The following is a 12,645-nucleotide window of genomic DNA, read 5'->3' as shown; positions in this document are numbered from 1 at the left end:
TCAGAGTTGTTGTGCAGGTGTTGTCTGCCTTTTGGAAGAAGCTGTGTAAGCACAGGGCATTCCCAGATTGCTTTGAAGCTCTGGTGCTGAGCAGTCCCAAGTGTTGGTAACTCTTGCTGCTCCTTGCAGGTGGTTTGACTGCTGTGATACAGGCTCCCCAAAACCCTTCAGGTCAAATGGGTTTGGTCATTCCTAATCTGTTCCTGCCAGAGAGAATTCTTTGTGTCTGAATGTTTCAGAACTGATGAAAAAAAGAAAAGGAAAAGCCAACAGAAAGCTTGGTGGAAGGTGGCAGAACACACGTGGAAGTGGCTGCAAATCCAGTCCACCATTCAGCTCACCTGGGACATCCTGGCACCAGTCTGGTTCTGAACAGAAGTCCAAGTCCAGTAGGAAGCATCCCCAGCTCACCCATTGGAGCAGAACCATTGATGAACAGGATTTCCTCTTCTGCAAAACCCTCAGGTCAAATGGGTTTGGTCATTCCTAATCCCCTCTACTGTTCCTGGTTCCTACCAGAGATCATTCTTTGTGTTTGCTGAATGTTTCAGAATTGATGGGAAAAAAAAAAAAAAAGGAAAAGCCAAGAGGAAGCTTGGTGGAAGATAAAAGAACACACGTGGAAGTGGCTGCAAATCCAGTTCACCATTCAGCTCACCTGGGACATCCTGGCACCAGTCTGGTTCTGAACAGAAGTCCAGTAGGAAGCATCCCCAGCTCACCCATAGGAGCAGAACCATTGATGAACAGGATTTCCTCTTCTGCAGTCAGGGTAAACATTTTGAAATCCCATCCTCAGCTACTGCTGAAGAGCATCTGTAAGCAAGGTTGTGCTTTTTAGCCTAAAGTTACAACTCCTTTGAAGGGATTACTCCTGGTGTAACTCCTCCTCATCCCAACACAACATCTAGGTGTGCTAGGGGTGAAAAGTTTGGGTTTTGAGGGCTGTTTCCCAAGAGTGCCCAGAAACCAAAGATGATGCCACAGGATCTTCCCAGCTAAGCTTTAAATTAAATTTTCTTATCTAGGCTGTATGACTATAATAAATAAGTCTGCAATAAATCTCATTTTATACTTCAATGTAGAAGATCCAGTGTGTGTAGGAGGCATTTGGGTTTTTATGGGGTTCTCCTGGAGGAGCTGTGAATTTGGTCACTGCTCTCCCTTTAGTCCTGGAGAGAGGGCCCTTCCCTCCACTCTGCTGGTTTATGGCCTCACTTGTTTGGCCCTTGGAGTTTTTGTCTGGTTTTGTGTGGATTGGAAGAAGGTTTTAGAATGTTTTAGGATGTTGCACTCCTGTTAATGGGATATTTTCTGGATACAAGCAGGAACTGGATGAGTTCATCTCTGAAGAAGTTGTTAAGAAGAAGATGGTAAGATGAAGAACAAGGTAAGGTGTCATGTTAGAGGTAGGCAAAATATAACTGCTCCTAACTCTTAAAAAGAACATCTTGAAAGCTGTTTAGTTCCTTGCTAAGCACAGGGTTTTTTTTTTCTGCTCTCTTTACACAGAAACTTTCTGCTTACAAAATGCTCTTTAAGCGCTTGCCTGAAAAAAAAAAAACCCAAAATCCACAAGAACAAAGAAAAGTGACCCATTTCCTCCCCACAGATACACTTGGCTTCAGCTGAAGTCATCTTTCCCTGGACTTAATCCTCAATCCCAACCAGAACAGGAGCCCCGCAGAGTTTCATAGCCCTGAGCCATCACTTCTCCAGCACAGGCCCATAACACAAATGCTGTTATTTCTTGGGTTTTGCTGTCCCTTACTCATTGCTTGTGTTTGTAGCTCCTCTGTGTCAGTCTTTTTTTTTTTGCATAGGCAAGAAGAGGATGATCAGTGACAAAAGTTACCCTATTTTTTAGAGAAAAATCACTCAGTATTGTTCAGGCAAAGGAGCTGAATTGTTGTCATCCATGGCATCAGACATGTTCTGTGATGTCCAAGAGGGAATTGCACCTATTTTGTAATGATTCCTCCAAAGTCACAGCTTTGCAGGAAGCCCCTGAGCCCATTTCCTTCTGTTTCTGTCTGCTTTTAATCACAGAGAGTGTTCAGCTCTGGCTTCGTAGCCGTAATGTTCTGACAGTGACCTCTTTGCCCCTCTCTCCTGTAAAAGTAACACCAGGAATCTTGTCTCTTTTCTGCCCAGACACTGATGAACTTTACATCTTTGGGAGCTTATTCCGTATTTTGTGATGGATCAGAAGAGATGAAAATATGTTTCTGTCAGTCTGAATAAATGTTCTGAGTCTGTTGGATGGATGACAGCCCTGGTGCCCTTCCCTGGTGGTTTTTTGATGTGTAGTCCTCTCCCTCTCTCCTTTCCCCTTTCCCCTTTCCCCCTTTCCCCCTTTCCCCCTTTCCCCCTTTCCCCCTTTCCCCCCTTTTCCCCTTTCCCCCTTTCCCCCTTTCCCTATTTCTCCCATTTCCCGCATTTCTCCCTATTCCCCCTCTTCCCCCTTTTCCCCCTTTTCCCCCTTTTCCCCCCTTTCCCCCTTCCCCCTTTTCCCCCTTTCCCCTTTTCCCCCTTTCCCCCTTTCCCCCCTTTCCCCCCTTTCCCTTTTCCCCTTCCCCTTTCTGCTTCTCTTTTCTCCTTCCCTTTTTCACTCCGTTTCCCCTTCCTCTCCCATTCCGCTCCAAATTCCTTTCCCCTCCTATTCCCCCCGTCCCATTCCCCCCGTCCCATTCCCTCCTCACCTATTCCCCCTTTCTCCCCCCTTTCCATCCCATTTCCTCCCCTTCCCCCCATTCCTCCCCTTCCCCCTTTCCCCCCTCCTTTGCCTCCACCCTTTTCCTCTCCTCCTTTCCCCCCCTTTTCCTCCCCCTGTTTTCCTCCCCTGTTTTCCTCCCCTGTTTTCCTCCCCTGTTTTCCTCCCCGGTTTTCCTCCCCTCTTTTCCTCCCCCCTTTTCCTCCTGCCCTTTTCCTCCCTCTTCCCCCCTCCTTTTTTGCTTTCCCCCGTCCTTTCTCCCCCCTTTCTCCCCCGTTTTTCCCCCATTTTCCCCCCCTTTTCCCCACTCCCTTTTTCCCACCCCCTCTTTCCCCCCCTTTTCCCTCCTCCTTTTTCCCTCTTCTTCCCCCCCCTTTTTGTCCCTCTTTCCCCCCCATTTTTCCCCCTCCTCTTTTTTCCTCCCTTTTCCCCTCCACCCCTTCCTTTTCCTTTTCTTCCCTCCCCTGCCCTCCCCACCCTCTACTTTTTTTTTTAATTTTTGTAAATAAATTGATTTGAATTTTGCTTTTAAAATTTTCAGCAGTCTCTCACCCTTATTTCTTGCTGCTACCAAATCTGCTCCTCTTACCCTTTTTCATTTTCTGCACCCTGCTTTATGAAATGCAATAGAAAAACCCTCATATTTCTGAAGCAAAAGACATAGCTTGCTTTCCAAGAGTGCATAAAGGGCCTTGGCAGTAGAAAGACTGCTCCAGAAATCACTTGGGCACCAGCAATGTGCTCATGTCCTTTGCTGCGTGTCTGGCATGGCTCAGTTTTGAGGGCCAGAGCTCAGCTCCAGTTCCATGGTGTGGGCCAGAGGGTTCATTTTCCTAAGGAAAGCACATGGACAGTGGATTTCTTCCCAGTGCTTTCTGATGCCACTCCAGGTTCAGAGCCTCATTCTAAAAGAGGCTTCATGGCAGCTCTGCTCTCGAGCTGTCACACGTGTCTCCACACCCAGCCCTCTGATCTGCTCCCTTTCCTTCAGGCACAACTCACAGCACCAAACACTCATCTCACCATCTCCCTTTGGGGATCCAGTCCAAACTTGTGCTGCCTCTGCACAGAATGACTTCTGCAGCCTGACCAGCACACGACAGACACATCCTGCAGAGGGGGACAGGGCTTTCCTATTTGTCAGACAGAAAGAGGAATTGGGATATCCCCAGAGAGAGCAGCTCTTCAAGAAAGAGGCAGGGAGCTCTAAGGCACAGACAGCTTTGCCATTCAACTCTCTTATGGAGAAAAGAATTCTCTTCAGAATACTTTTGGTGGAAGCATTTGGTCCCTGCAGAGAAATCTCTGGGGCAGTCCTGTTCCCAGCGGGTCCCACAGCCAAGCAGAGAGCATCCATCCCTTGGTGGTCAGCAGCTGGAACAAAGGACCTTACCAACAGGTTTTCCAGTCTATTTGCTAGGTTGTGTTTCCTGTATCTAGGGTGTATCTCTTGATGTCACACCATCCCACACTGTCAGTCCTTCTGAAGTTCAGAGGATATCATTTTATTTCTGCAGACCTCTGCTTAGTGTAAGGTACGGCTAAAAACCAGGTGTGTCCTGGTTTGGGGCAGGATAAAGGTAATTTTCTGTCTTGTACTTTTGCTTTCTTTGCAGCTGCTGCCCACAGACACTGCTGCTGTTGAGAAAGCCAACGCTGCTGCTGCTCCTGCTGCAGACACCACAGCCTCTCCCCCTCAGCACACACAGATACTTGTTGACCCTGGGACTGGGAGAAAAGGAAAACCATGGGAATGAGAAATGAGCCTGTTCCAGGCAGGTGAAGGACAAAGAGGGGATTACCTCAGTGTCCAGCACTTGTGCCAACACTGTTTGCTGTCTTTATAATCCCCCTGCGGGGTGGGACAAAAGGCTCTTTCAGCCCCTTTGTGGATGAAGCCACGCTGGGGAAGCCCTTGAGCAACCTCATCTGGTTCATCCTGCCTTGAGCAGGGCACTCCGAGAAGGAGATGCTCAGGGGTCTCTTCCAGCCTGAGGTATTCTGTGATTGAGAATGATCTGGAGGGTCATGGGAATGATCTGTAGGATCATGGAGCAGGAAGAGCACAGGAAGCTCATCCTGGAGCAGCTCCAAGAGACACTACTGCTGAGTGAGGCTGATGCTGTGGATGGGATTAAGAAGGGAGTTCCATGGGGACAGGGGCAGGGTTGGCTTCAGTTTCTGGGAGTTAGGGTCTGGCGACCGGAAGATTCCGCGCTGTACGGAAAGATTGGACCCTCGGACAGCCAATAGATTTATGGACCCCTGACGCAAGCAGGCGGAAGTGACGATGTAAACCTAGGCTATAAAACAAGGTGTTTCCAAAGAATAAACGCCATTTGCCATCCATCATATTGATGTCTGTGAGCTGATGGTCCAAACAACCTGGGGTGGTTGTTGAGTTGTTCTTGAACCAGGTCGCCACGCCTCACTGAAGGCAACAAATGGTGCCGAAACCCGGGAAAGAAGAAAATTGAGGCCAGAACCGGAGTCGAATTCGGGTTCGGGAAATTCACCTGGATTCGGGTGAACAGCGGCCGGAGCGGCAGGACCAGCCTGGCGGGGAGGACGCTCCCGGACCGACAAGGAGGATGGAAGCCCTTGTAAAGGTCCTATCTGAGGTGCATAGACAGTGGGGAATTGAGTGTAGGCCCAAAGATTTTACCCTCGCAGTTTCGAGGCTGTTAGAGACTGGGGTTATTGAGCAGGCGGTGGATATCCTCCACCCAGAGGTGTAGAATAAATACACTTGTGCATTGGCCGAGGAGACCATATCCTCAGGCACGGGAAAATCCCTCAAGGCATGGGGGAGGGTCAGGGGCGCCTTGGAAAAAGCCCTAAAGGAGCAGGAGACATGGACGAAGGCAAGGGACTGTTTACGAATCGTCCCGAAAATCGGGGTCGGTGCAGCCACGCAGACTGCACCCCCAACCGATGACGGTCCCCAGACGGACCGGACGAGGGGGACACCCCCCTCCAGCCTGCAAACCCTATTCCGCCCGCGGAAGAGACAAAACAAACAGAATCCGTTTGGTGCGGTCTAATTGAGGAAGCTAGGGAAGCGGCCGAAAAATCAAAAGCCGATGACGCGTGGCACAGACCGCCTCCTTACTCGCCCAAAGATGGCGCCGATCCCCAAGGGGGAGGGCGGGGCGAAAATGCCTCTGCCGGAGACGAGGGGGGGGCGCCAGAACTGATGGGCGTGCGCGGACGGGAAGGCGGGGAGAGCGAAAAGGAGAAAGGGGGCGGTCCGAACCCACCAAGCCCCAGCCCGCTCCGCCCCGCCGCCGGTGCCGTGCCGAGCGAGGCGAAAAAGGGGGGGGACGCGGACCCGCTTGCCCCCAGCCCTCTCCGCCCCGGCATCGGCGCCGCGCCGACCGTGCCAGGCGAGGCGAAAAAATGGGGGGGAGCGCACCCGCTCGGTCCCAGCCCGCTCTACCCCGCCGTCGGCGCCGCGCCGACCGCGCCGAGCGAAAAGGAGAAGGGGGGCGGTGCCGATAACCAGGAGGGGGGCGGGATCGCGAGCCGGGCGGCGGGAAATACAAACCAGGCAGCAGGAACCAATCAGAGTGCCTATCCAGTTCTATACCCTTATAAGGCGAGTAAGGAGGAGAAGGGTGGTTGGGTCCGCCCACAGATCTGTCACTGCAGGGCAAACCCCTCCCCAGGCAGGCCTTGGGGCGAGCCGAAGGGGAGTGAACTGCCCGCCCACAAAGGAGGTGGGAGGGGTCGGAGCCCCAAAAAGGAAAGTAGGCGGGACCGGGGCCGGAAGAAAAAACATCGGAGCCCGGAAGTAGCCAGTCAGTCGAGTTCCGATTCTGAGTCGGACAGTCCCGGGGACGAGTGGCCCCGGGCAGACTCAGATTCAAATGGTAGTAAGGGAGGGATCGGAACCCGACACATCTGTGGATGTAGCAAAGGGGGATCGCTGGAGGGTATTTCCGTTACGGACTGGAGGAAAATAAACAACGCGTGCGCAGATTGGGTCCCTTCGGCAGCATTAGCATTCCCGGTCAGGGTGATAGGAGAGGGTGATGAGGCACGAACAATATACACCCCTGTAAATTATAAGGATGTACAGGCGATTGTTAAAGCAATTGCAGAAAAGGGACTTAATTCTGCCATAGTTAACACCCTTATAGATGGGCTTTTTGGGGGAGATGACATGATCCCATTTGATATAAAACAAATTGGCAGACTAATTTTTGATGGGGCAGGCATGTTTGTTTTCAAAGAAGAATGGGAAGATAACTGTGCCAAGCAACTAGCCCGAGCAGTCGGGGCAGATCACCCACTGCATGGCTCCAACCTGCAGCGACTGATGGGCAGAGACCCATCAATGATTACCCCCCAAGCACAAGCCCAAGGTATGCGACCCCATGAAATTATGACAACCACCCGTGCAGCTAGAGAGGCCATTCGTACTACCAGTAGGATTGTAGACAAGTCATCACCATGGACCACAATAAAACAGAATGAAAGTGAGAGCTTTACACAATTTGTGGACCGTCTGCAGGCGGCCATGGACTCTTCGTCCCTGCCTGCGGATGTAAAAAACCCGGTACTTCTAGACTGCATACGTCAGCAGTGTAATTCAAAAGCCAAAGAAATCCTTCGATCACTGCCAGCGGGGGCAAGTATTGGTGACATGATTAAACGTGTCATGAATGAAGAGAATCTAGCCCCGATTCAGGTAGCTGTCCGCACTGCAATAGCTGATGTGATGGCATGTTATAAATGTGGCCAAGCGGGCCATGTGGTGGCAAACTGTCCCCAACTAGTGAACCAGCCACCAACATCTAATCCGCGCCAGAGGCAATGCAGGGGACCATGCTGGGTCTGTGGAAAGAAAGGGCATTTTGCTAAGGACTGCAAATCCAAAAAGCGGGGAAACGGGACGGGGAGGGGGCGCCCGGGCTGCACACAGCCCTCTCCCACTTGGGATATGACGCGGCCCAACTATACCAACCCTGGATGGAACCAGGCACTCCCGAACCCACCGCCCCAGCGAGCGACAACCAACTACCCGGCCCAACCAGTGGTCCAACCGAATCCACCCACGCTTCAGGGACAGCCGGTACCACCTTCTGGGGGCGAGACCCCAAGGTGGCCCTGGCAGTAAGCTGCAATGACCCACCAATGGTGTGGGGGGTCTGCTCCCTCTATAGGGTTCCAAATAGCACCGCCATCAGCGTATCCTTTTTGATCGACACAGGAGCAGACGTTACAGTTATTCCTAAGTCAATTTGGCCCCCAAGCTGGAAACTGGAAGAGGCGCCCATGGTGGGTGGGGTCGGGGGAGTAAGCCAAGCTCGAAAAAGCGCTCAATTGGTAGCGATTACGCTTCACACTGAAAAGGGACCAGAGAAAACCATCACCCTCTTTCCGTATGTCCTGCCAAGAGTTCCACCTTTGCTGGGAAGGGATGCTCTAGCCCTGTTAAACGCCAGGGTGACAAATTTACCCTGAGGGCCACTGCCACACACCCGCTCCTGCCGATCAAGCTGACATGGAAATCATCCAACCCAGTGTGGGTCGAGCAGTGGCCCTTGTCAAAGCCTTGAATGGATGCTCTTCTTGAGCTAGTTGACCGCGAACTACAGCGAGGTCACATAGAGCCTTCCACTAGCCCATGGAACACCCCAGTTTTTGTAATACACAAACGAACTGGTGAGGGGTTTCGTCTCCTTCATGACCTACGCAAAGTAAACAAAGTAATCCAACCAATGGGTCCTGTCCAAACATTGCTACCTATGAACTCTATGATACCAGAGGGACAACCTTGTGCTGTCCTTGATATCAAAGACTGTTTCTTTTCAATACCGCTGCATGAGGAGGACAGAGAGCGGTTTGCTTTCTCTGTCGTATTTCCAAACAGCCAACGCCCCAACCTACGTTTCCAGTGGAAAGTGCTACCCCAAGGAATGATCAACTCACCCACCATCTGTCAGATCGCAGTGGATCGAGCATTAGCGCCGATCCGGCATATTGACCCGTCTGCGACCATCATCCAGTACATGGATGACATCTTGATCGCCGCGCCATCAGGAAGCCAAGTAGACCACCTGGTGTCAACAATTTCAAACACTTTGAAAGCACATGGGTTCGAAATTGCGAGTGCGAAAATTAAGAGAGGACCCTGCGTGAGCTTCTTGGGAGTGGAGATCACAAACACCTATGTTACCCCCCCGCAGATGAAGATCTGTCGAAACATCAAGACACTCCACGATATGCAGCAGTTGGTGGGATCCTTGCAATGGCTGCACAACATAGTCCTAATCCCTCCTGAAATCATGGCCCCCCTGTACGATCTCTTAAAAGGTAGGAACTCATGGGAGCAAAAAACTCTGACACCCAAAGCAATGAGCTCTCTCGATTTCATTGAGCAACAGGTATCCTCAAGCACACTTGCCAGGTGGAACCCGAACATACCACTTGATCTGTATGTGCACTTCACAAAAGGAGGGGGAGTAGGAGCTCTGGCCCAGGGCTCTCCAGAAACAGCCAAGCCAGTACAATGGATAGTCCTAGGAAAGCCATCACGTGCATTCTGCCCAGGACTTGAATGCCTCGGTAGCCTCATCATGAAAGGCAGAAAACTCGCCCTAAGACACCTAGGCATCGAACCTGCCAGAATATACCTACCCTTCCGCAAACAGCTCCCAGCACAATCAGTGGCGATGTCAGAGCATCTAGCCATAGCTCTCCTCGGATTTGGAGGAGAAGTTCGACATGCTACAAAGCCCCCCTGGACCCAAATGCTGACAATTGTAGACATTGACATCCCGCTGAAGATCATGGACCGGCCTCAACTGGGACCAACGGTCTTCACAGACGCGTCCTCAGTGACCTCAACTGCGGCAGCAGTCTGGCAGTCAGGAGGAGAATGGCACTGCGTTAAAATGACCGATCGTGCTCTCTCAGTCCAACAGCTAGAAGCGTCGGCTGTAGCACTAGCGTGTGGACTGTTCCCAACAGAACATCTCAACATAGTAACTGATTCAATGTTTGTGGCCAAACTTTGCCTGGCCATGTCTGGGCCCAGTGTGTCAACATCTACAGTAGCTCTAATGCTAGAAGAAGCGCTTCTTTCCCGACAGGGCACTATATCAGTCATCCATGTCAACAGCCACAGCCCAATTAAAGGGTTCTTCCAGATCGGCAATGATAAAGCAGATGCTGCTGCAAAAGGACTGTGGACATTAAAAGATGCCCGTCAGCTGCACGAGTCTCTCCACATTGGAGCTAAAGCGTTGGCGAAGAAATGCAGGATTTCAGTCACTGACGCAAAACACATCGTAGCCACATGTCCCTACTGCCAGAAAGCACCGCTGTGGTACAGCGGAGTAAACCCCAGAGGTCTCAAAGCCTCCGAAGTGTGGCAAACAGATTTTACACTCTGTCAGTTGCTGAAACCTAGAGCATGGCTAGCGGTAACCGTGGACACATACAGTGGAGTGATCGTAGCCACTCAGCATCTTAAGACTGACTCCAAAGCGACTATCCAGCACTGGCTGACAGCTATGGCATGGCTCGGCATTCCTAATCAGATCAAAACTGACAATGGCCCAAACTTCGTGTCCAAATCTGTACAAGCTTTCGCCCAGAAGTGGGGCATCACGCTGGTACATGGTATCCCATATAACAGCACAGGCCAGGCCATAGTCGAACGCGCGAACCAGACTCTGAAATCTAAACTAGAGGTATTAGCAAAAGCAGAAGGCTTCGACAACTCCATTCCTTCAAAAGACCAAGCACGCCTGCTGGCAACAGCTCTATTAGCCCTTAATCAGTACCCCAGAGGAGAAGAAGCAAATAGCCCGGCCCAAAAACACTGGGCCACTCGAGCGATGGAGGAGGGCCCATTAATTGTAGTCAGAAATGAGCTAGGTGAATGGGAACAGGGGTGGAGATTACTTCTCACAGGGCGAGGGTATGCAGCTGTCAAAAAAGATGGTAAAGTTAAGTGGTGTCCACTTAAGTCCATCAAACCAGACCTTCAGACTGATGGTAATAGTAATAATAATAACAATAATAATAGTAGAGTTAAACTAACAAAAACTGTAAGTTTCTGTTCACAGGACCGGCTTGTCGGACGCCCTCGAAATCCGTATCTCCCGGTAGCAGGGGACGACGACAACATGGCAGCAACCTCCCTGCCCACATCTCAAGCACCCACACCTGCAGAGCCCGTACAAAGGCGAACCAGCCCCCGCGGGTGGGGGGGCACGGTGCTTTTGTACAATCTTGTTGTTGGGACTCGTAATGCCTTCCAGCGGTTGGTATGAGCATCAACCATGGGAATGGGTGCTGGGTAGATGGGAGGACCAAAAAATCTTACAGACAATCGTCACCTCAGGGCCTCCTAGCTTCAAAGTAACTCCCTGTGAATTGGTCCCCACGAACCCTTGTTTGACTCACGTGCAGTACTATATGTGCCCTAGCTCCAATCCTGGTAGGTCTTACTGCCATGCCCCTGACCAATTCTGTTGCGCCTCTTGGGGCTGTGAGACCATAGCCTCAGATTGGGCACCAGGAGCAGGGCCAGACAAATACTTGAGGGTACAATGGGGTCCCAGCAACTGCGCTAGACGCATACCTCGTCCACACCGGGGTCACAATCTTGCGGTGTGGTTTAAACTCAGAAACAAGGGGTGGTGCAGATATCTTATGTTGAATGTCACCGAAGAAAATGACCTGGGGTGGACAGTCGGTAAGACATGGGGTTTCAGGTACCGGGAGACTGGAGGTGATAGGGGAGGTCTGTTCTTTATCAAAAAGCGGGAAATTAAGAGCAATACAGCGGTTGGCCCCAACATTGTAATTAAAAGTGATAATCAGCAGAGGAGAACCAGCTTGCCAACCTCCGCTTCCATAGCAACCAGTCCCCTGTCACTGGAGGAGACAGCTCTCCCCAAACCACTGGTTGGGAACGCCCAACATGTGGTTGGTAAACCATTTTTTGGCGTGTTGGACGCTGCCTTCCAGTCACTGAACCAATCCGACCCCAATCTGACGGATTCCTGTTGGTTGTGCTATGATGTGAATCCTCCCTTTTATGAGGGTATCGCAATCAATGCCTCCTTCACGTATTCGTCTGACAGTGACCCTGCCCAATGTAAATGGGACACACCACGAAAGGGAATCACCCTGAGCCAAGTCAGTGGCAGAGGGGTATGCTTCGGCAACACTGATCTAGCAAGCCGGGGCTACTCTGCCTGTGCAAAAGTCGTTGCGATAGATAAGACCCGTGCGTGGGCAATCCCATTCGCACCAGGGATGTGGATTTGCCACCAACTGGGAATAACGCCATGCGTGTCCCTTAAACGCTTCGATTTTGCTAATGACTTTTGTGTTCAGATTCTGATTGCCCCCAGGGTCCTGTACCACCCAGAAGAAGATCTGTACCATCTGTGGGAACAGATGGGCTACAGCCTGCAAAAACGAGAGGTGCTGACAGCCATTACCTTGGCAACTCTGCTTGGCCTGGGAATTGCCGGTACAGCCACGGGAGTGGCCTCCCTGGCAAGTCAGCAGCAAGGCCTGACCCAGCTGCAAGTTGCCATCGATGAAGACCTGGAGAAGATTGAGAAATCAATGTCCTTTCTGGAGCAGTCTGTCTCTTCGCTTTCTGAGGTCGTGTTGCAAAACAGACGGGGATTAGATCTCCTGTTTCTCCATCAAGGAGGCCTCTGTGCCGCCTTGAAAGAGGAATGTTGCTTTTATGCCGATCACACCGGAGTCGTTAGAGACTCCATGGCAAAATTGAGAGAGAGACTAGCTCAACGGAAAAAGGATAGGGAAGCCCAACAGGGATGGTTTGAGTCATGGTTTAACCAATCTCCGTGGTTAACAACCCTGATATCAACCTTGATAGGTCCAATTGTGATATTCGTCCTGACATTAATCTTCGGACCCTGTATCCTGAACAG

Source organism: Calypte anna, unplaced genomic scaffold, assembly GCF_003957555.1.
Source record: "Calypte anna isolate BGI_N300 unplaced genomic scaffold, bCalAnn1_v1.p scaffold_147_arrow_ctg1, whole genome shotgun sequence".
Lineage (NCBI taxonomy): Eukaryota > Metazoa > Chordata > Aves > Apodiformes > Trochilidae > Calypte > Calypte anna.
Note: the sequence above shows the minus strand (reverse complement) of the source record.